Source organism: Ambystoma mexicanum, chromosome 13 (genome assembly GCF_040938575.1).
Source record: "Ambystoma mexicanum isolate Mex_15411 chromosome 13, UKY_AmexF1_1, whole genome shotgun sequence".
NCBI classification, from domain to species: Eukaryota; Metazoa; Chordata; class Amphibia; order Caudata; family Ambystomatidae; genus Ambystoma; species Ambystoma mexicanum.
In genome coordinates, this window is record NC_090938.1 from 619,705,683 (window position 1) to 619,728,671 (window position 22,989).

General features: G+C 45.8%; 1 protein-coding gene across 1 annotated transcript in view; it reads left to right on the plus strand.

The window, feature by feature from the left end:
* JUP (junction plakoglobin) overlaps window positions 1-8,252 on the plus strand; it is a 200,946-nt gene extending 192,694 nt beyond the window's left edge. Inside the window, exon 15 of the mRNA XM_069634507.1 lies at window positions 7,580-8,252. The gene's annotated coding sequence lies outside the window, so the exon portion shown is untranslated. The remainder of the gene's footprint in view (window positions 1-7,579) is intronic.
* Window positions 8,253-22,989: the final 14,737 nt, after the last annotated feature.

Below are 22,989 nucleotides of genomic sequence, written 5' to 3' on the forward strand. Positions count from 1 at the left end.
GGGATCTTATAACCCAAGACCTATTAGGCTCCCCTGCCAATTAAGTAATGAAGAGACCTTTTAAGGGTTTTCCTTCGTGGGTATGAATGTATGTATTCCAGTTCTGGCTGCCACACCTTTTTGACCTCTTAAGTTATCCGGTTTCGTTCCATTGTATACTTTCATAATTTTTGTGGCAATCCTGGCTTGTCTAGGTGGATAGCTGCAGGTCTAATTGGAACTCTTCTATAGAAGCCTTATGCATGTTATTTAAAGGTTGAAAAAGCGTTGCTGCCTCTGCTCATCCGGGCATTAAAATGTAACCTGGACAGGACCAAACATCCGCTCTAATGTACGCATCTGGCAAGCAAACTATCGGGAAGAAAAGGGCAAGTGTTTTTATTTTTTTTTTATTTTTTTTTATGGGGTTGTGCACTGGAGTACTGAGGTCTGGCAAAGGTGGGCTAATAAAGAGTTCTTAAAGTTATTAGAGGCAAAAAACATGAATATCGGAACACCCACAACCTTGGGTGTCTCATTTGGAGTTCCTCGACAGCTTCGGGACTGTTGGATTCTGATGCATATTGGCGATTGTCCATCTTTGTTATTGGCACAGTAAAGCTTCCGGAGGGAAGGAGAGGGTTGAGACTCGTGGGGTTAGCACTGGCCTTCACTTTGGAAGGAAGATGCAGTAATTCTGTCACCAGGAAGAGGTGTGCTGTTAGTGTCTCAAAGTTGAAAATTCTAGCCAGGCTTCCTCATTACCAGTCTTCATGTGCATGTCCTTCAGAGGTTCTACAAGTAAACCCCATGTTTACTGGCCCATATCTGTAGCCTGTTGGCCTCAAGTGGGAATGTCTGGCTGCAGCACTCTGTACAGGATTTTACATTGTTGGCACGCCCTCCCTCTGCTGCAAATCTAGCTGTGATGTGAAATTACTGCAACAAGTATCTGGACATGTCGGCGTGTGCGCCATGATTTTTCCAGACACTGATGCACTTGAGATCCCGCATGGGAGTCAATGCATGTGTGGTTGGCATTTTCCACCTGGACAGAAGTCTTGGCCAGTTGGGTAAAATGGGAAAACACCAGGAAAGTCTGCTGAAGTGACTGACCTTTTGGTCTGAGCATTAGGCAGATGTTGGTCGTAGTTGGATTGTCTAGTGCCTAGGTAGTCCGAAAAGTATGCAAGAAAATCCTTAACCAGAACTCTTGGCTAAATATGGATTCTGTTTTTTAATGAATTGTAAGATATTTGCCATTTACATGTTTCTTTCTGATAATTTGCTAATCTGACTTGTTTTACTTGAGTCATGCTGACATGGTTGGTTTTGTTTGTTTGTTTAGTTTATTTGTAGAGCGCTCCGGACCCGTGGGTAGAAGGGCGCTTAAGAACACGGTTATAGGCAAAAGATATGCATTTACAAGTACATCAATTTACAAAAAATGTACATAGTACAACAATTTACATATAGTGCAGGTATGGTTGCGGCTGTTAGATATTCGGGATGATGGTGGATGCTACTCTTTGTTCAGTAACCAGCCAATAACAAGTTTCCTAAAGATCGGGAAGGACTCAGTGGTTTTCATTTTGAGTGGTATGGTGTTCCAAAGTTGGCAGGCTAGTACAGTGAAACTCACACCTCCTGCTCTTTTTAAGGCATATCTGGGCACTAGCAGGCATAGGGAGTTGGATGATCTAGTGGTTCTGGATGTGGATTTTAGAGTGAATTTGTTGGAGAGGTACGGTGGGGCTAGGTTGTTTAAGGCCTTGTAGGTGAGGCAGATAGTTTTGAGGTCAATTCTTTGCTGTATGGAGAGCCATTTGCACGCTTTCCTGGTTGTGGAAATGTGCTCGCGCCTTGGGATGTTGAGTCCTGCTCGTAGAGCATTGTTCTGGAGAACCTGGAGTTTGTTAGTTACATATTGGTTGGCTCCTAGGTACAGGCTGTTGCAATAGTCTAGTTTGGATTGAATGAGTGCTCTGGCCAGTGTGAGGCAGCTGTCGGGGGATAGGAAGGGTCTGCTTGCCCTGATTAGCTTACACGTAAAGGCAGTGGCTGAGGCAGTTGAATTGAGTTGTTTGGAGAGGTTGGGGTTGGCATCAAGGTGGAAACCTAAGGTTTTCACGCTTTTGGCGATAGGGATGGTGTTACCATCTATGATCATGTTCTTGTAGATGGGACTGAGTTTAGACGGGTTGTTAGGAGAGCTGACCAGCAGAAGCTCCGTCTTCTCATCATTCAGGCAGTGGCCGTGGGTGGCCATCCATGCCTGAATGATTGAGAAGATTTCGTTGATCCGGGTGACGTCCGCATTGTAGTTGCCTGAAATGGTGAGAAGAATCTGGGTGTCAGCTGCCTAGTTAGTGTAGGTGACACCCAGACGGTCCATTTTGTCGAATAGGGGCTTCGTAAATATATTATACAAGGTGGTGGATACACAGGAGCCTTGTGGGACTCCGCAGGTGATGGGGATGGGGTCAGCAGCAGCTGTAGTGGAGAAGACTTGCATGGTTCTATTCGCCAGGAAGGATTGTATCCATGCGGAGGCAGAGGAGGAGAAGTGGGCTGCGATGGAGAGGTGGTTGCATAAGATTTCGTGGTCGACTAAGTCGAAGGCCGCTGAGAGGTCTAAGAGAAGTAGGATGGCTGCATTTCCTTGGTCTTTGATTTCATCAATCTGGCTTTTGAGGTCAACCAGGGCAGTTTCAGTTCCGTGTTGAGGTCTGAAGCCAGATTGACGAATACCTAGCAGTTGGTTAGATTCCAGGTACTCCTGAATCTGGACGTAGGCGACTCTGTCCACGATTTTTAACAGAAAAGGGACAGTAGTGATGGGTCTATAATTTGTTGGTATGGCTGGGTCCAGGGATTGTTTTTTTTTAGGAGGGGGAGCACCCAGGATTGTTTTAGGTTGTTTGGGACAGAATTGCTGGTAAATGAGAGGTTAATTAACTTGGTGATAAAGGGGGAGAGGTCTCAGGCAGCGTCTTTTATTATTTGGGCAGGGCAGCTGTCGCCTTTGCAATTAGAGGGTTTTAGGGAAGTGATGATTTTTTCGACTTCTAGGATGGTCACTTTCTTAAAGGTGAAGCCTAAATTGGCTTTGTTGGGTGTTGGTGGGCTTAAGCTACGGTTGGCGGTTTTGTTGCTGGGGAGTTGTGACGTTTGTTCTCGATTTTGGTCTGGAGTCCTGTGATTTTATTGTTGAGGGCATTCTGGATGCTGGTGCACCAGGGTTTCTTTTGAGCAGTTGTCTGGAGGGGGATTGGGGTTTTCTAGCTCCTTTAGAATTTTAAATAATTCTTTGGTGGAAGAACCTGCCTGGTCAATCCTGGTGTTATAGGTATCTTTTTTGGTGCAAATTATCTCACTTTTGTATAGCGCGGAGATGTTTTTAAGATTGGATTTGTTTTCAGGAGATGGGTAAGTTTTCCATAAAAGTTCTAGTTTGGCTTTCTTTTTCCTGAGTAGAGTGTACCACAAATTGAGGTGGTTTATTGGTTTACTTTTACGTAGTTTCAAAGGGGCAATGGTATCAATGGCGGTAGCCATGGAGTTGTTGGAGTCGACTAGTAGGTTAAGGTCAGCATTGTCCGGTAGAGTGTTGAGGGGTGGGTAGGACCAGAGGTAGTAGGGCTTCGGCCGTGATGTTGCGCTTGTTTCTGGTTGGGCAGGCTGGTGCCAGGGGGCGTTTCTTGCGCGTGGCCTGGTTGGTATGAATTTCGAGTGGGATAAGGTAGTGATCTGTCCATGTAAGAGGTTGGGGGTCCTTGCAGGTGGTGTTGCAGTTAAGAGTTGCTACCCAGTCGAGAATTCTGCCTTTCTGGTGAGTTGGTGAAGTGCTAAGTTGAGCGAATCTGTGCTCAGTTAGGGCGTTTGCTAAGGATGCGGCTGGTGCGTCCTTGGGGTCATTGTAGCCTAGGTTGAAGTCGCCAAGGATAATAGTTTGTGCTAGTGGCTTGGAATTTTCAGTAATGAGCGCTGTAATGTCTTCCTCGAAGGTTCCCGGAGGGCCTGGAGGTCTATATATAAGGTGTAGTGTGATCGTACTAGTGGGGGAGGTTTGTAACTTGATTGTGAGTAACTCACAGGATTTAGGAGATAGGGTGGAGACTAGTCTGCAGCCTAGTGTAGATCTGGAGATGATGGCTACGCCTCCTCCCTTACCATTAGGTCTGTCAGCTCTAAGGATGGAGTAGTTGGCTGGAATGGCTAACGATAAGTGTGGTCCTGAGGCCTCATGTAGCCATGTTTCCGTTAGGGCAAGTAAGTCCAGATCATATGTTAGAATAGTGTCAGCAATTTCTGTGGGGTGGGCGGCCAGGGATCTGGCATTGAGTAAGGCTCCTTTTAGGGGGAGTGGGTCAGGCGCATTAGGGGTCTTTGATTTCTTCTTAGTTTTGGTGTTGAGTTTGGTCAGGTGGATGCTGTTTGTAAGGGGCAGCCTGGTGCCTAGTCTGATGTTGCGGATAGTGAGGTTGGGGTTGGTAGAGCGTAGGGGTTCTGGAGATTTCAATGTGGGGGGCCCCGTGCGACAAAGATTACTAAGTGTGCTATGATTGGAAGTCTTGTTAGAGGTCACATTGGCAAGGGAGCTGTTGTCTACGGAGGAAGTAGGATGGGAGTGGTGGTTGGGTGGAAAAGGCGGCTGGGAGGGTAGGAAGGGCGTAGGGCAGGGGATCGGGTAGTGCCTAGGGCAGCCTAGCTTGGCTAGACCGTTGACGGTTATGAAGGTGTTGCCGGTGCAGTGTACATTGTCCGGCAAGATGCAGAAAGGGAACATGGTGAGAGTGAACCAGGTGATCATGGTCTGGGCGCGCAGCTACGCAATGCAAGTCTGGTGCTCACAAGGACTAGGTTACAATGGGACAGTACCTAGATTTGAAAATGCACTCTGCTGATAAATGCCATGCATTAATAGCTAGGGTACATGCTAGGCCTAGAAGTGGAGCAGTAAGTACAATGACAAAAGATGGTGGGAGCAGAGATGGGCTGGTGGGAGCTTTACCTATCAGCAGGAGTCATGTGTACAGCAGTGTATGTGCTGTAAACACAAAATAGGCTAGTTTCAAATTGCACAGAACAGGTCAGCAGATCTGTTTAACAATCCCGGCAATGACTAAGATGCATACAGCAGAGTATACCTGGACTTGGCAGTCTCAGCAGCTACAAAAATGCATACATCAGAGGGCACCTAGATATGACAGTTCGCATCAACGACTAAAATGCATGCATCAGAAGGCGCTTAGGTTTGACAATTTGCGTCAATTAAAGCCTATATGTGGGCTCAGAACATGTGGATGGGGCAGCGCTGGCAGGTATAGACACTCTTCTCAGTGAGGTGAAGAGCGAGGTCAGAAAGTTGCAAGCAATTAATGGCAGCTCTTCAGCAGCAGGTAGAGAGGTTCAATTAATTCAATCAATACGCATATCAACAATCGGAAACAGTTCTATGCTAGTTTACCAAAGCGTTGTCAAGATAGTGAAATACGATGTCAGATCATGTAAATCTGGCGCTACAGAGCAGTATTGACCAGATAATAAATGGTAGCACTTTAGAGAGACAACAGACAATTGTATTTCAGTTGGTTCAAGCAATACGGATGGCAGCAAGCAGAAATAGTTACGTATTAGTTCACCAGTATATTATCAAGCAAGCAGTGCAAATCGCCTCGGGAGGCTCAACGAAAGAAGTGTTTAATGAACTCAGTAGTGTGTGTGCGCGTGTGTGAAACATAAAGATCAATAGGCATGGTTGAATGCGCAGTGCTGTGATGGCCTGCACCAGGCACATTCGACGTGTGCAAAGGCCAGCAAGAGACGTTCTTAATGGCATTTAGATTTGTCAATAGTCTTTCAGGCATGTGTAAGCACACCGGCATGCACAGTGGCAGTGGATGGTCGTAAGATGCAAAATCAAGGTGTGGCCTGAAAGGCGCGGGCAGTTTTTAGGCCAGTGCCGTCAGCAATTGCATTATGTTTCGGCTTCAAAATGCAGTGCTGTGACCGGACAGACCTAGATATGCTGTAGAGTTGAGGCGGGCATGTAGTGCCGCAAGTGATATTACAGGTGTCTTTTCATATGGTGCTAAAGCACGGCAGTGTGGGGCTTCAAAGCTTTGTGAATAATGGGCAATTCATACGGACAAAAATGAAGGGGGAGGAGTAGATGAAAGGATTTAGAGTGCTGGGTTCGGTCAGTAGACAGAGCTTACCTCCGATAATGTACGGTCAGCTATGAGGTAGCGCTGCTGAGACAGTGAAGGTCCATAAGTCCAACTTCGGTGGCAGCGGGGAGAAGTGCGAAGCCGGCAGGATTTCTGGCGTGGGTGTCTGGCAGTTCTGGGCAGGGGGAGCCTTGTTAGTCGTGCCTTAGTAGGCAGGCCGGCTCCTTGCCAGCCGGCGAATCGGCAGGCAGTGAAGTAGGCGGCCTGGACCAATCAGCAGTGGCCTTGCAGGGGTAGGCTTCAGGCACAGGTGAGGGGCACTTTACCACAGCGGAGTGGCCATTTTGGAATGGAGGCCCTCATGGTTATGTGGACAAAAAGTGGGCAAAGGTAAATAAAACAGCCCGATTTCCTTTGTTGGGTGCATGGAATATAGGGCGGATGCAGTAAATGGAAATTAGGTGGATGGAAACCAGATTTCCTGCAATTTTCCGCGCTGGCATGTAAAAGGTGTCGGTAGCCCACGGGCTTACCGTAATGCAGGGGGATCCATCGGAGATCGGTGCACTGCTTCTGCAGTGTGTTGGGAGCTCCTGCTCCTTCGTCTGCTGCTGGGTGGCTGGGTCTTCCCATGCCTGGTTTGCCCTACCAATAATGTAATCAATCACTGATATGTTTTGCTTTGATGTACCCAAAGCTATTGTACTCTCTGCGAATACTTGTCCATTCATTTGATATTTAGACTAATACTATTTAGCACACCGTCACCTGAGTTTGCTCGATTGATCCGCTTCCTCAGATGCTGCCAGGCTAGCATGAAACTATCATTGGAAGCTGGATCCATTTTTTTTTTATTTTTTTGTCCCCGATTGCACATGTTTCTCATTTCCAAATACTTAAAGTGGATCGTTGCTCACTGTGGCGGAATAAAGTGAGCACCTCCTGTTTTGTGAACAGGGGTCTACTGTATGCCTGCTCAGTAAGCCATGCTTCCTTTGCCAAGGAGTTTACTAGGCATGTTCTGCAGCTCGGCTGGTTAATGTTCTTTCTGCCTTAATCTTTCTGTCTGACAACCACATAAGTGAAGATGTTGCCTTCAGGCTGACTGTTGGTCCAAGACAATTGGCTACTCAATGGTATTGGTGGGTTTGTAGCTTGATGGCGTGGAGTTAAATGCGCATGCATGCTACTATTACATATCCTTTTCACCAAGGTCTCCATTTGATAATGGACGAGCCCCGAACTGCCAAAAGTAACCAGTTTTCTTTAAAAATCATAAAGATTTTTTAGTCTTGGTTGTGATGTTACTTTGTCACATAAAATGGTGTATTAATGTGTTCACGGTTTCTGCTAGGTTTGTTTTGAGTTGGATAGGTGTTTGCTTGCCACCCTGCCGCTAAACCTTTTTTTTCCTTTTTTCTTTTCAGAAATGTATTACAGAAGAATGACCAAGGCTGATGAGGAAGGGGGAACGAGGAGATCGAGAAGTGCCTAAGCAACTATTTCCATTCCCAAAAGGAGGCTTTTCTTTTTTAGAAAATCCTGCTCTGGGGTCAGAGGAGAGGCATTAAGCTTCCAGGACTATGCTTAGCAGCGATCTCTGATTTCCAAACTAAAGTTATATAATTTTCAATTCAGACTGGTAAAGCATTTGTTGGTATAATAGAAGCCTTTTTCTAAATATATAAATATATATAAATATATTTCATTTTATATTTTAATATGGTGCAAATGGCCTTTGCAGTCTGATCTTTTTTAATTTTGTGCTTGGATTCCTAAATTAATTTGTATGTACTTTCTAGCGTTTTAAAACAAATTGCCCATTTGTTTTCCAATAACAGCCCAGATGTCTATGGATGTTTGATTGCAGCCACCACCTGTAAGCTAGGTCCCTTACTTTTGGCTACCGTGCAAAACTCCTTGTTCATGTTAAACTCTTTGCTCATTATTCCACCTGCACACTTCCTGCTCATCCATGCTCTTAACCTCCTCTGGCCCTCAATACTTTGAGTTTAAATATGCAGCCTTAAATGGCTTGGGACATGTCATCAACCAAACCTGTTCAGAGCCTAAAATACTGTGCTTATTTATACAAAAGAATTGGGTTAATAATCTAGAGGGGAGTGTTTCTGAAAGACTTTGTGGGGGTGGGCATTTTTCTGTTCCATAGACAATGCAATCCTTCACCAATTCCTCTGGAGACCGGTTTTGAATTATGGTTGGCCAGTCATCTGGTCAGTAACTCCGGAATTGGTCTGTGTACATTTTGTGATCAACAGATCGACTTTGGATCCCACTAGCACAAATGCCGCCAGGCTGGTCTGAAATGTGATGGGAGACCGCTTCAAGCCAAGTTCAAAATAAGCTTTGTATGAAATGGCAAGTGACTAAAGCATGCGGTTGTGCTGCCACCCTACTCATCCGCTGAAAATGCTGGAAGACGGGGGGGAAAAAAAAGTATTGGACTAATTCTATTGGGTGATTACTGCTTGAAATGCTTCAGTTTAACTTCTGACTGAATGTCACCACACAACACGTTTAAGAGAAGATTTTCACGACTGGAGACATTGAAAATAAAATGTGCTTGTGAACAAAAAGGGGAAAAACTTTTTGATATGCTTGAAGTAGAGAATCTAGCTACTAGAAAGCTTCTCTGCTAACTGACTTTCCAGCTTTTCGCACTTGACACGATTCTTCTGGTGAGTGGTGTTTTTCTTTTTGCCTTTTTATCTTTAGATTTGGTTTTTATGACCATCGTTCGTGACAGACCTTTCTTCCATTGGAGTGGGCCAGACATGGGTTTGCGATGTGGTTTGGAAAAGCAAGAATTTTTATTTTCCTGTACTTTTTGTATAGACCAAAGCAAACTATAATAAAAAACAAAAAGCAAAAACTGCACAATTTTACGTTTTTAATTGCCTTTCTTGTGTTTGATGGCCTAAGAGTGGTGTATGGGGCAGTGTCTTGGGAACAGGCTGAAGAGGAGCCTGGAGAGGGAAGCCTGGTGAAGCGACTGGTCCGATCCAAGTATTATATACATTTTATTTTTGCGTTTCTACTGTGCTGTATTCTCATTGTAGTGGACTTACAGCCCCAATCCTTGTCTGAGATTTTGGGGTGTATTGTGTCCCCACCTAGGAATCACCAGGCCTTTGTCTGCTGGAGGGAAATCTCAATCGATTTGGGATGGATGAGGTACAGAAGGGAGTTGAATTGAAACGTTTAGTTTTGAAAGATAAAAGAAATGAAATTGTAAATGTATTCGACTGAGCACATCAAGCAGTCAATTTGAAGTATTTGTTTTAGGGTAGAGAGTGAGAGAAGATACACTAAGCAGATGGTCCAGGATTTCACCCAGTGTTGTAGAAACAGTTTAAAGATGCTGGTGCTCTATAGAGCCTCGGATAAAGAGTTGTCTTTTAAGAACTTTGCCCCAGCTGGAAAAATCTGCACCAAACTTTGCAAAACATAAGGCCTCATCAGATTGATTCTGCTAAGTTTGAGGTTTCGTGCAGAGGGTGCAAAGTTATAGGGTCCCAAAACTTGTGATTTTGTTTTTTTTCTTTTCCCAAGACGCAATGGAAAAAATTGATCATGCCTACAGCCCATACCGCTGGACAGATTTTCACAATTTGCAGCTGGAGCGGCAGCTGGATGGTAAAGTGTGAGGTGGGTCAGATTTTTGGAAACGGCCACCATGTTGGATTTGCGGACTGCACCAATAGTCTTCGAACATCGCATTAAAAACAGATTAACACAACATTGCACTATTCAAACTAATAAAATAATCTTGTTAGGGGGCTGGGATGGGATATAGCTTTAAAAAGCCCAAAGAACGGGTGGCTTTTCAACTGCGATGTCTGCGAACAGTCCCAATGTCCGGGGCAGTCCTGTTATGTTCGCGAACATCTGAGATGTACAGGGACATGTATGCTTATTTGTGCATTACAGGGTTGGTGAAAAGCAGTTTTTGGATTGCCTATAACTTTGGCGCCACTCAATGAAACTGCATGCAATTTGGGAATTTCATTCTAGACCTGTCTCTGAATAGTTCTGCAGAAGTGTGGTGCGTCTTGTGAAGATGAAACAAAATTGGATGGGGAAAAATATTTAAGGCCTGTAAATGTGGTACCATTTTAGGAATCTGCACTAAGTTTGCAAAACGACACCTACATATGAGTATTCTTGCAAAGATAGGTGGGATTTTATCATGGGGGGGGGGTGCAAATTAGATGGGTTAAGAGATGGAGTCAACATTTTTAGATGGCTGAACTTTGCTGCCGTTTGACAAATGTGGACAAATGTTTTCAGAAAGTTTATAGACCCAACCTTAAATGTTTGTGCATCTGAATGGATTTTGTCAAGTGGGGGCTAAGTTATGACTATTGTATTTACGTGAATTTTGACACTTTTGGAAAAATAAAACATGGGCGGATTTGCAGCAAACACATGTAAGGAGCATTGGAAAAGAACCGACAGCATGGTTTTGCAAATGTCTTTTTAGTGTCGTAATGTAGGTACAATAAATAGTGTGATATCTTTGGTGAATGAGGCAATGGGCAGTGGCCAGATTGTCTGGGTCATGGCCGAAGACCATGACCCGGACAATCTGGCTACTGGCCATGATCACGAGGTACCAGCAATGGGGTAAAGTTTTTCGTAATTGGGATCTGGTTGAATCGGGGGGGGGGGGGGGGGGAATTGCCTGTGGGTACATGTTGAAGTGCTGAATGGGATTGCAGCAAATATGCATGAGGGTCTGCAAGTACTTGAAAGCATGGTTTTGCAAATGTCCCATTTTTTAATTTCTTTTTCAGAAGTGTAAAATGGAAATACACAACATTGGTGTATGGGCCTGGCTGTCGGCAAGGAGAAATGTGTACTGTAATTTTCTTATGGGGCATGTAGCATGGCTGAAGCAGTAGGTTTGAATGGGAACAAATATGCTGCTTGTGGTTGCAGCCTGAAGTGGTGGACTAGATTACAACAAACATGCACCACTAGCAAAGATCTAAAAGCATGTTTTTGGAAATGTCTTGTTTTAATTTTCAAAAGTGTAAGAAAGCAAGTAGAAAAACTAGTGATACATTTGGTGTCTGGGTAGTGGGCCTGGCCCTCGGCAAACACAAATGTGTTCTCAGATGTACTTGTTTGGGGAATGCAGAATGGCCAAAGCATATGCCCCATGGATTTGTAGACTGGCCATGGCTGCAAGCATAAACACTGGCCATTGATTACATTATTAAGGGTAGTAGACACTGCTAGGATCTAGGGTAGGTGGTTTGGCTGGGGTCATGGTGGAGCCTTGTGCCATAGTCAACTGAACGATTTCTATCCCCAGCATGCGCTGCTGATAACGACAGACATAAGTATGTGATGCAAAATAAATTCTTAAAGGAGGTATATAGTTACATATATATGAAAAGAGGAATGATTAATAACTTGGTTACACCATGAAAGATTTTCACTTTGTAAAACCTATTGAATTGACAATCCTTTGTTACGGGATATTTAAAAGGATGTTTTGGTTAAGATGCATCCCTCACTTGGGACTCCCCTCCCACAGTAGTTGGCTAGTGGGGTCCCACCTTGGCATCCGAAATGCAAAAGATTTTAATATTGTGAAGTGTCCACAAGGCTTTCTGGCGCATGGGTCAAAATACCTTCAGCTATCCCTACATAAATACCTACCCTCTTGTGCTGTTCGCTCCTCTAACTCCCGCAGGGTCATTCGTTTTTCAAAGAAACAAGTTGGGGGTAGATCTGTCTTCGGCTGGGACCTCCCTCTGGAACAGCCTCCCTGCCTCTCTAAAACATCTCTGGTTCCAAAAGCACCTCAAGACCTTCCTCTTCTTCTGCCTCCACTCCCCCTCTCCCCTGTTGATCTACTCTCTTGGCACTGTGCCCAGGTACCTGTTCACCCTGCCACCCCCCCCCCCCTGCACTGACCCCTGGCCACCCCTTGCACGGGGACTGTATCTGTACCCATACAGTTCCCCTCCCCCACTGTCATTTTCTTTTTCTGCATTTATCAGACTTACCCAATCTGCTGCTGGAAACCCAGCACTTGCCACTTGCTGGCTGCACTACCACTGTTTATTGCCTCCATTATCTATTTTTTTTCTTGTTTATTATTTATTCTGTTCTGCTATGCACTCCCCCTTTCCATGCACTTTTCCCCTTTCCTATGCACTTGCGCGTTCTCAATGTCATTGGGCCTAGTAAGAACGTTGACCCTGGTTTTCCCCTTGTCACGCTCACACTTGTGTACAAGCGCGATACAAATAAAATATCATAGTGGCAGTTGGTGTTAATATGGTCAAGGTTAGATGTGCCATTTTTGGAAGTGATTGGTGGATGGACTTGACAGTTTGGAAGGGGATATTGAGGGAGTGTTACAAATATAAAATTAAAGGAACATGGTCTGCCCTGTGCGATGTATGTGCCATCTGGGTCCTTTAATGATGTATGGCCTGTAAAGGCGACTGTGGAGAAAGGATAGTTATAAAGGTCCATCGATTATGGTCCTTATAGTATGCTAGAGAAGTATTTGGGACAAAATGTTTGTCCTTGTATAGTTTTATCTAGTATACAATTGTTTGCACCCAATCAGGTGGCTAGGAAAGCGGGCTTGAACCGCCGGTACATGCCTGTTTTCCAAGCTGCCTGACGGATGGCTCTCCCCACTGCCATCTTCCTACAGCGTACTGCTGTAGGAAGGAAAATCCTTTTTGGCAACCCGGTTTACCGCTTTGGCAACTTGGGGTGCTAATGGCCTTTATTTCCCCCCTAGCCCCTGTTGCAGGGGGTGGAACGGGGACTAACGGACCGGAGCCCTCGTTATCCACCCTCACTTTGGCTGTTAACTTGGGCTGCCGGGTTGTTATCCCCTGTTCCAGCCCCTGCAACGGAGGATGAACTCAACATTAGTTCCATTAGCATAACACAAAATGCTAATGGTAATGTTGGAGAATCCTATTGAGTCTACTTTATTGAGAAATGTAAAGTAGAAGTCTGACTTCGTTTAGTTCTTTTTTTTTTGTGAAGTTTTTGTAGGTGTTGCAGAAGTCAAAGTAAGGTGGGGGAATGAGGGAGGAGGCACCAACCACTAATATGGGGAGGTGCAGGTGGACGGGGGAAGATGTTGCGCCTGTGGCCTATCTAAGGTAGGGAACATTGTTTCTCATGCTCCTTGATTACAGCGTCAAAAGCACTTCGAAATTGCTCCTGCCTGGAGTGGTGTGTTGCAGTATATGCAGAGTACTGTTGTCTTTGAAAGATATGGATAAACAGCCTCTTTTTATGGCTTGCAAGGTAGCTGGTGGGATATGTCCCACAGAAGTAGGCTGTGTGGTTACAGTATTGGTTGAGAAAGATTATGTGGAGGAAGACTGCCTACTACTTACTAAGAAAGGAACCTTTCTGGGAACATTGCAGTGTTTGACTTTGGTGTGGCTAGCATTGAGGTGGTCCAGTAGGAGTACTGTCCAGGTAGTCCACGACAGAGTACAGCGTTGCACTCAGTGTATTTCACTTTAGTAGCTTAAGCCTTTGCTACATTACCAAACATTGGTAAAGAACTGCCACACCCATGATTCTCTCTGCATGCTAGAGATGGGCACTTCTACCTAATCTTCTTGGTCCTCATCGTCTTTGGAAGCACTTTTTTTGTGTAGGTCCTCCAGCTGGTGGTGTTGGTGGCTCTTGGGGGAGGGATGGCAATAGATATGCCATTTTTAAGATAAATAGCAGTTTTGCTAATCATGTTCTGTTCTAGAATGTTAATGGATAATGAGTAAGAATAGGTCTAGAAGCTGTGCAATGGTAAATTTTGAGCCTGAAAGTTCCTAAATAAGCAGACTGCAGATCCGAACTGTCCACGAACATGTCATCGTGCAGCACGTATTCATGTGACCCGGTTCGGAAAGTCTGCCATGACGTCAGATGTTCACGGACGTCGATTAACACAGTGGAAAAAGTAGCTTAAAGTGTATTGAAGTGTTTAAAATTATGCAGGAAGGTGGGGGGAATGGCAGAGTTTTGAGGTGATACTTTGTGAATTAGACATACATGTTACTATATTGGGTTAGTATGATATTAGTAAGTTGTAGGAAATTAGCGTGCACTGGTAACCTATGAAATTCACTCAACACTGAGGTTTTTGGTTTTACGTGCAACCATAATAAATATGCAAGTTATGGTAAGCTAACAACCATATCGCACACCACCACCATGCACTGCTAAGACCTAACACCCAGGACATGAAAGGTGACATCACAAATGTCATTCATGACATCACTGATTTCACATATGAAATAAATTAATACCTGTCCCTAAAAAAGGTTGTTTTATAATGTTGGAAACATGTTATGGGTGAATGGGAGAACCATCATGAACTAATTAATATATTGAATGTTCTCCTTGTAAACAAATCATTATTCTAGTGTTGGTAGAGGAACCTTATCATACATGCATGTAGGCAATGGTTGCACCATAGAAGTAAAATATTTTTAATCAAATTTCCAATCGTATAATAATGAATGCCACCTTATGAGAAAGTGGCCCAGATATTTGCTGTCATTGATATCTGACATTTGTGATGTCATCTTTCATGTCCTGGGTGTTGGTCTTAGCAGTGCACTTTGGTGGCCCGAGTTATGGTTGCTTAGCTTCACATAACTGGCGAATTTCTGATGTTTTTCTTGTTTTATTTGTAATCATATTTGGATAACGTACCAAACCCTCGGGCAGCTGGGTGCTCGGTACATAGAGGCAAAAAAAACTTAAGACAAGAAAAACAAAAGTACAGGCGGAATACATAGTATATGGTTTCGATCGGAGATGTGCTAGGTGGCGATCTGTCTGTGGGATGTAGGAAGCGTTATCCTTGCCAGAGTGGACAATGCGTCTTGTTTCAAAAGCCATTTTTTGAGGTTTTTGCGGAAGGACCAATAGGAGGAGTCTTAAGAACAGAGGAAGGGTGTTACAGTGTTTTCAGCCACCACTGGGAAGCAACGGCCCCCTGACTTTTCTCGTTTGAATTTAGGTATGGTGGTGTGAGGGAGCGGCACAGGTGGGTCTGTTGGTTCGTGGTTTATCGAATTTCTTGGAGAGATGGCTAGGGGCTGTTATAGCCATGCATTTGTATGTGATGCGTTCTTGATCCGGCAGCCAATGATTGTTTTGTCTGGCCTGGGATGTGTTCTTTTTCAGGGGGTGGGGGAGATATTCAAGGCTGCTCTTAGTGTCTTAGTGCATTATTTTGGATCACTTGTAGTTTTTTTGATGATTCTGCCAAAAGGGAGTTGCAGTAATTAATCCTGAGAATTAACACTATAGCTACAGTGGTGCAACTGTCGGGTCAGGAATTGTCTGCAGGCATTTATAAGTTTGGATGTATAGGCTGCCGCTGACTCAGTAGTGTTCACCTGTCTTGTTAGGGCGAGGGAGGAGTGCAGGTAGACCCACTAGAGTGTTTACTTCCTTTGAAACCTGGATGGTATTCCCGTCTATGATGAATGATTTATAATCCTTCTCCTGTTTAATCGATTTTGCGTCCCCACTAGGAGCAGCTGTTTTTTTTCATTTAGGAAGAGTTTGTGTTGAGCCATCCAAGCTTGGATTGTCCAATACATTTTGTTGAGGGATTTGGTGTTGCAGTTGCCAGAGACTGGGAGGAGGAGCTGGTTGTCATCTGCATAGTTGGTATAGGATGCCCCTTGTGTCCAGAATGTCGAACAGTGGCTTCGTAAAGATGTTGAAGTGTAGGTGTGACGCACAAGCCATGATGAACACTGCATGTGACTGGATATGGGCTAGCAGCTGCTTTGTTGGAAAATACCTTCATTGTGCGGTTGATAGGAAGGACTCGACGCAAGCTATGGCCTTAAATGTGGCCAGCTGAGCATAGTTGTTGGCAAAGGAGTGTGGGTCACTAGATGGAACGCAGCGGAGAGGTCCACCAGGAGGAGGATAGTTAGATTCCCATCTAGGATTTCATCCATTTGGTTTCTTGGGTCTAATAGAGATGATGCTGTTCTGTGTCCTGGGCGGAAGCCTTGGCATTCGCCAGTTTCTGTATTTGCAGATATGCTGCTCTGTCTAGGATTGATTTAGTAGGAAGGGGACGGTAGTGATGGGGCAGTAGTTAGTGGGACTGTTGGGGCCTAGTGTAGGTTTTTTTTAAGAGTGGGAGGACCCAGGCATCTTTTCGGTTGTGAGGCACGATTCCTTGTGCAAAGGAATTGTTGATGAGCAATATGTGATAAAAGGGGCAGGGTCTATCGCGCAGTCTTTAATGAAGGTTGCTGGGCAGATGTATCTTTGGCATCTCAATGCCTTCAGGACTTTGATTTTAGTGACTTCTGGTATAGACTGGCCTAAATTCGAAATGGTGTGAGTGAACGGTGTGATTGACGGGGTGGTGGTGACTGGGCTGAGTATTAGGTTTTTTTAAGGCAATTTTTGTTTGGAGCTTGGCAATTTTATGCAATCGTGACTTTTGAATACTTGTACACCAGACTGTCATTGAGACAGTGGTCTGGCAGTTATTGGGGTTTTGAGTTCTCGTAGGGTGGCAAATAGCTCTTTGGGTCCCGTTTTGGCTTTTGCTATTTGCTCATTGTAGGTTTTGCTTTTTGCCTGGGAATGGCCTGTTTATACATTTTTGCCACCGAGATGAATTGTTCTTTATTAGCATCTGACGGTGTTTTCCAAGTAGCCTCTGCAGCTTGTTTGGAACGTAAGACTTTAAGGTTAGGGGTTTACCAGGTATTCAGATGTGCTGCTGACTTGGGTTTGCATGTGCTGATTTTATTGATAGTGCTGAGAGCCCGCGGGCATTGGGGCACTGAGACGCCTACACAAGGACAGTCCATCAATGACAGTCCATCAATGACAGTCCATCAATGACAAGACAGTTACTGTGGAATGTTGGATAGGCGATGCAGGGATATTACCTGAATAAATGAGCTTGCAAAACTTTCTTAAATGTTTTCAGTGAGAGTAGTGGGCATGAGGTTCCTGAATTTAGCCGCTTTAACAGCAATAATATTTTCCTAGACCTTTTTCACGCTTGTAACTTAGGCATTTGCTCTTCTTTTTTTTTTTTTTTTCTTTCTGCTGAACGCAGTACTCTGGGGGATGGTATTGTGCTATAAGTTTTTAGGTAGTTTGGGGTGGTTCCATGTACACATTTGTGAAAAATGTATCTTACTTTAAAATGGATTCTTTCTTGGACGGATAACCAGTGTGGGTTCCTCCCACGATGTGTTCGTGTTTTGCGGGTTTTTTAAGCAATATGAACCACATTGTTTTGTATATCCCGACAGTGCCCCACATTGTTACTTGAGGTGCCAATCAACAGTTTCAGTAGTCCAATTTTTGAAAAACCGTGGCTTTGGTAATGGTTGTTGCATTATCCTTTGAGATGTATAGACTGATGTTTTTCAGAAGATGGAGGGAATATTTTCAGCTTTTGGTCCTCTGGTTAACGTATACGTCTGAGTTAAGGGAGGCCTCCAATTGACTACCAAATGTCTTCGCCTTATTAAGAACCGGGATGCAGTTTTTATGTATTTGAAATTTGGTGGTGTATTCCGTGTCCAATTTGGCATGTATGGCTGTTGAGCCAAAGATCATTACCTCTGTTTTTGCCATTTATGCATTGCCAATTTGTTAACCGGTCCTCCACGAGATGGTAGATAATGGATAAAGTTGTGGCATCTTTATCATACGTTCCTGTGATTTCAATAACTCGGAGTGTCATCAGCGTAATTTGTGAAACACAACAGATGTTCCAGGAAGGAGCAGACTGGTCTGACATAGATTGAAAAGTAATGGTGAAAGACTTGCCCCCTTTGGGACACCACACCAAATGGGAGACTTGGGAGATTGTGCTTTGCCCCATTTGATTATTGCTTCCCTATTGGACAGGAATGAGGGGAACCAGTTGTAAAGACTGGAGGGGTGGTCTGTACTTCGGCTCTATATGGCAGAGGAGAGGCACAGAGGACCCAAGCCAAGATTCTCTATTGGTAACGTAGTAGAGCAATCAAGGCCTAGCTTCTCAGGAGTTGATGCAGGCTGGTTTTTAAGTACAGTGTAGTCCCCAACCCCCACAAAGGAATGGCCACACACTGTAATTATATAAAGACTGTTTAAACTAATAAAGGTTCAGTTATATACACACTCACAATAACTCACTTTGTGCTTAAGTGGTACCACAATTACATTTCAATTACATTTCACTTTAACCAGAGCATCAACTGTGCTCTGGTTAAATGTCACACAAATCACTTAATAAAGGTAACCAACAATAGATATAGGAGGAAAGCAGTTGATAATTGGCAGAATACTGGCCCCTACCACGAGACAGTTCTGTGTGGAGATCTGCACCCCCAAAGCCCCTCCCCCTCCCCCCTGGGGTAACATGTAAAATAAAGAGACACTACAAGCCCATTCCATATATTACTCAGTTTTATTTCTTTCTATAATGTTTCTACCCCCAATGTACCTGGTAGAGCAGAGTTCTTCGATGAGGCATTGACGGATCCTTCTTGAGTGACTCCCTTTAAAGCAGGAGCCATGCATCGTGGAGAGGTGTCGAAGGTGAACTTGGCATTGATGAAAAGTTCGATGGTTCCAGGACCACAGCATCGATCCAGGCGGTGATCGTCGGCAACGTCCTGCGAGGATGAGGTGTGCAGGGCACCTCAGCGTTTGATAGTTCAGGACCGCAAAGAGTTTCTGAAGAGCTGTGGCCCGGCAAGGGCGTTGAGTTGGTCTTTGGGTGGTGGGGAAACCCACCGGTGGATTCTTGTTGGCATCCTCTATTTTTCTCCACTTGGACAAAGCGGTTGACAGTGCGGACAAGGGAGTCCTGTGATTCAAATGTTTCTTAGGCAAAGGTGGAGCATTGCGGCTCCGTCGGTGGCGGCACAACGTCTCGCTGTCACTGATGCTGAGCAACACTACTCAACAGGCTTCCAGCGGTTACAGCGTTACTCCGAACCCTGGTCGACAGCAATGGACTTTGACGGCGTCAATATCTGGGTGCTTCACTTCGGTCTTCTCGGCGGTCCCAGTCTCAGGTCGACGGTCCTTTGAGGGCTGGCTTCCAGGGCGCTTAGGCGAAGATTCGGCGGTCTGCATGTTCCCTCGCAAGCTCGGGGAGAGGTCTGTTGCCGGTCCTCTCAGATCAGTCCTCGATAAACTCGACAGCCTTCGGATCAAGTCGAAGCAAATGCAGCAGCAGTTCTTCCAGCTGAGCTTCAAGGATAAGCAGTTCCAGTTACTCTTGGTGTAATCTCGGCTTCTGAAAGATTTCTAGCAGTGAGGCCCCCAGATATACTAGTTGATCACCCATTCATTCTGCTGGGTCACTCAGGCAACCAATCACTCAGAAGGGTATTCAGCCAATCCTGCATACAGTGCATTCAGGCCATTCTCCTCCCTCTCAGACACTCGCAACAAGGAATGTGTATTGACACAAGTACCCAGCCATTCAACACTACACACTGCATTCATAACAGTTTCGGGCAGGGCTGTCTCAGTCATTGTGTCAAATACCAGACATCCACAACAATCGTGTCATGTATATTGGTTGCAGGTCTATTCAGCGATCGGGTGCACCTTAATGTGTCTAGGTGCAGTAGGTCTGAGTGTTTGGTTTTGAGGTTTGTCGGTGTTGTGGCACCACCTATTGAATGTGCTTTTTGCTGTTGTGTTGGGAAATTGGATTTGGGATTGGTTTGTCCTTCTATATTAGATGGCTTCTTAGTTGAGGAGCATATAAGAGGTTGTGGTAGTCGACTAGTCGGTGGTTGCTCCTCATTCATGGCCGAGAGTCCTTTTTGATACGGGACATCATTATTACTGGTGGCCATGCTACCATAGTCCAGTTTAAGTTTTAGTTTGTTAATTAGAGCGATCCGGTTTGCTCTTATTGCGACCATAGTCATTGATTCTCCCTCACTGTATCCCATTTTAAAGTAGGAGCAGGTTTGCACTATGCTGCTAATAAAGATAGAAAGTCAGGGCACTGATGACAGCAAGGACTGGTGAAGACCAGCTTGCCCCCCAGAAGTGCTGGCGCTGAAGCACCGGACATTTCTTGATATGCCAGGCTTGGATATCTGCGGAAATGTAGTTCCCTAGGCAGAGCGAGCTCGGCCAGTAATACAACCGGTTTAGTAAAAACCTGATAGAGTTCTTAGTAGAGCTACCTTGTCAATGGCTAATGGTATGGTTGTAGAGTTCCACCATGCTGTTGGGATTGTGGTGCGTGTTCAGGTTTGGGTGCAACTATGGGAGCATATTTGCTGGTCTTATGTTGCGGGTATTTCTTGATGAGGCTGGGGCCAACTTTTGGGAAATATTGGCTAGGGTGTCTTTAGGTATGGCGAAGTTGATCTTAAGGTCAGACCCGGGGCAAGGTGCATTGTACATGTTGGGTTACCATTCGTATCTGCAAACAAGTGAAGTGTGCGGCCTTTGTGCATCGAACAGATGTGTTTTATGAAGCCTAGAGATTCTATTGGTTACGAGCTGGGCATTGTCGTCCGTGGGGTGATTGAAACCTAAGTTGGCGTTGGCCGTGAGATTCTTGAGCAAGGCTTGGTGTTGGAGAAGGGTGATGTCTTTGTCAATGGAGAGTAAGGGCCCTGGTCGTCTGTAGATATAGATGGTGGTGAATGCAAGTACTCCTATATCCCGTCCCCTTTCCTCCATACTTCTGGGACATCTCTCCATCCTGTGGGACGGGACCGGAGTACTTTGTAAAAAGCATCCAAAAAATGTTTTTCAAAAATGTGTCCTTCCTCTCTTTCTTGCATGGGTCCCGGCATGCGGCTGTAACCCCGTCCACCTTGGCTCTGCATCGCCCATCAATCCTTTTCTCCGCTCCTTTGGGACTGGACGCGCTTGCATCCTCGGAAGATATTCTTCCCTTTTTTCCTCTCAGGCTTTACTAGTCTGTCCATGTCGTTCCAACTAGACTTTCCAGATTGCTCTTCGTGTCATCGACGCTTCGCGAGAGCGGATCCCCATCCTCTTTAGAGTGTTTGGGTCCGGATCACCGTTGGGACTCCTGTTTTTACTGCAACTCCTTTTTGGTCCGGGCACTTCAACGTCGGTTGGAGCAGTGGGAGGTGGTGTTCCGGCGAACTCCTCCTTCGCATTTTCAGGCGTTCATCAACAAAAAGAAGAAACGCCTGGTAAGTTCTTTACTCCAGCCGGGGGATACCTTTCCGGGTTCCTCCCAGGCCGGGAGGGGCGTTGATCGCTCTTACCGGGGATCGCCCTGAGGTGCCCATTGGGCCTAATAATTGTACCAGAGTTTTCTCCAAGGGTCTCCGTAAGGGGCCTTTGGATACCGGCGCACGCTCCAAAGCCCCTCCTGTGGGGGCTGCTTGTAGGCCCAGTTCCACTGAGTTGTGGGGTACCGGAGCTCACTCTGAGGCCTTTCGGCGTCCCTCAAGGATAAAACCAGGGTACTCCCTGAGGCCTTGGTGTTGCCGAACAGATGTTCGAGGCCCGCGCGGATAAGGCTGTTACCGGACCTGGGTCTGAGGTCCCTTGTACAGAAGCCGAAGCTACCAACAGTTCTGAGAGGCCTGACCCTGCCTTATTGATGAAGGCAGCTTCTCACCGTTCCCGCTCTTGCGGCGATACCAGATCTGTTGAGGGGGCAAAGAAGAAGAGTTCTTTTACTGGCTCTGCCGAGGTCCTTCCTGGGAAGGCTAATTTGGCAGTTGGTATGTCGCAGAAACATTCCAGGCCTCGTAGTACCGGCTCTGCCGAGGTCCCTTATGTTAAGTTTAAAGTTAAGACCCCTGATCCATCGACGGGGACCCCTGCCTCACTTCCTCACGTGCTGCAGTTCTCCTCAGATGAGGACAAAATGGCGCCCGTTCCCGCCATGACCGCAGTGGCCATTTTGAGTGCTACCCCCTACAACTACGCCATCGGCCTCAGGTTGTAGGGCTTGGCTCTGTGGGTGAACATGGGAGTCCCTTGTGCGCATCCTATTCAGCCAGTTTATGACTGGAACGCTCGGATGCCCCTTTCGCACAATGTTTCGTTGCCTGTGGGGTTGGCACCTTTGATTTATGTGGATACGTTGGTGGAGGTGCCGGTGTGTCACCCTTCCGTGTTGTGTCCCTGGAATTATTCTCCTCATGAGAGGCCTCCTCTGGTTCCAAAACAGTCCCCGGGGGATGCCATTTTCAGCAAATTTGAGACGCTCATGTGTACTGACCCAATGAGGGAATATTTCAAAGGGCTTTTTAGGGAGATATGTCCGCCTGTGCCTCTTGCTCCACCAGTTCCCCCGGGTGTTCAGCCGGCGCCCCCTTCCCTACGGTGCCTTCTCTGACTTACGCCTTTGTCCCCAGTGGACAAGGCAGCGCCTGACATGGCTCAGCAGGATCCTGACCTGTTGGATGACGAGCAGGACAACAAAGACCTGCCCCACTCTATTAGAGCTTTTCATGACGGGGTGCTGGACATGTGCTTCTTAGATGTTCCGAGGCACCTGCTCCGCAGGAGGGCCTGCTTTCTAGGGCGTTCACCCTGTCTCCTTTGGAGCGTACCGGCCTGTTCTTGCAGAAGGACGTTCTGGCCGAGGTCCGCAGGGTTTGGGAAGGACTTTTTGTCAATAAGAAAATTGACGCACGATACAGGCTGCATTCTACGTCCGCCACTCTTCCTCTTCCCCCCCCTCCCTCCCCCTCCACCTCCACAGTGGTGGCTGCGGCAACTTTGCTGTCCAGGCCTGCAGCATTCTCTTCCACGACGGCTACTCGGGTTCTGGGAATGGAGGATAGGCTCGCCAACT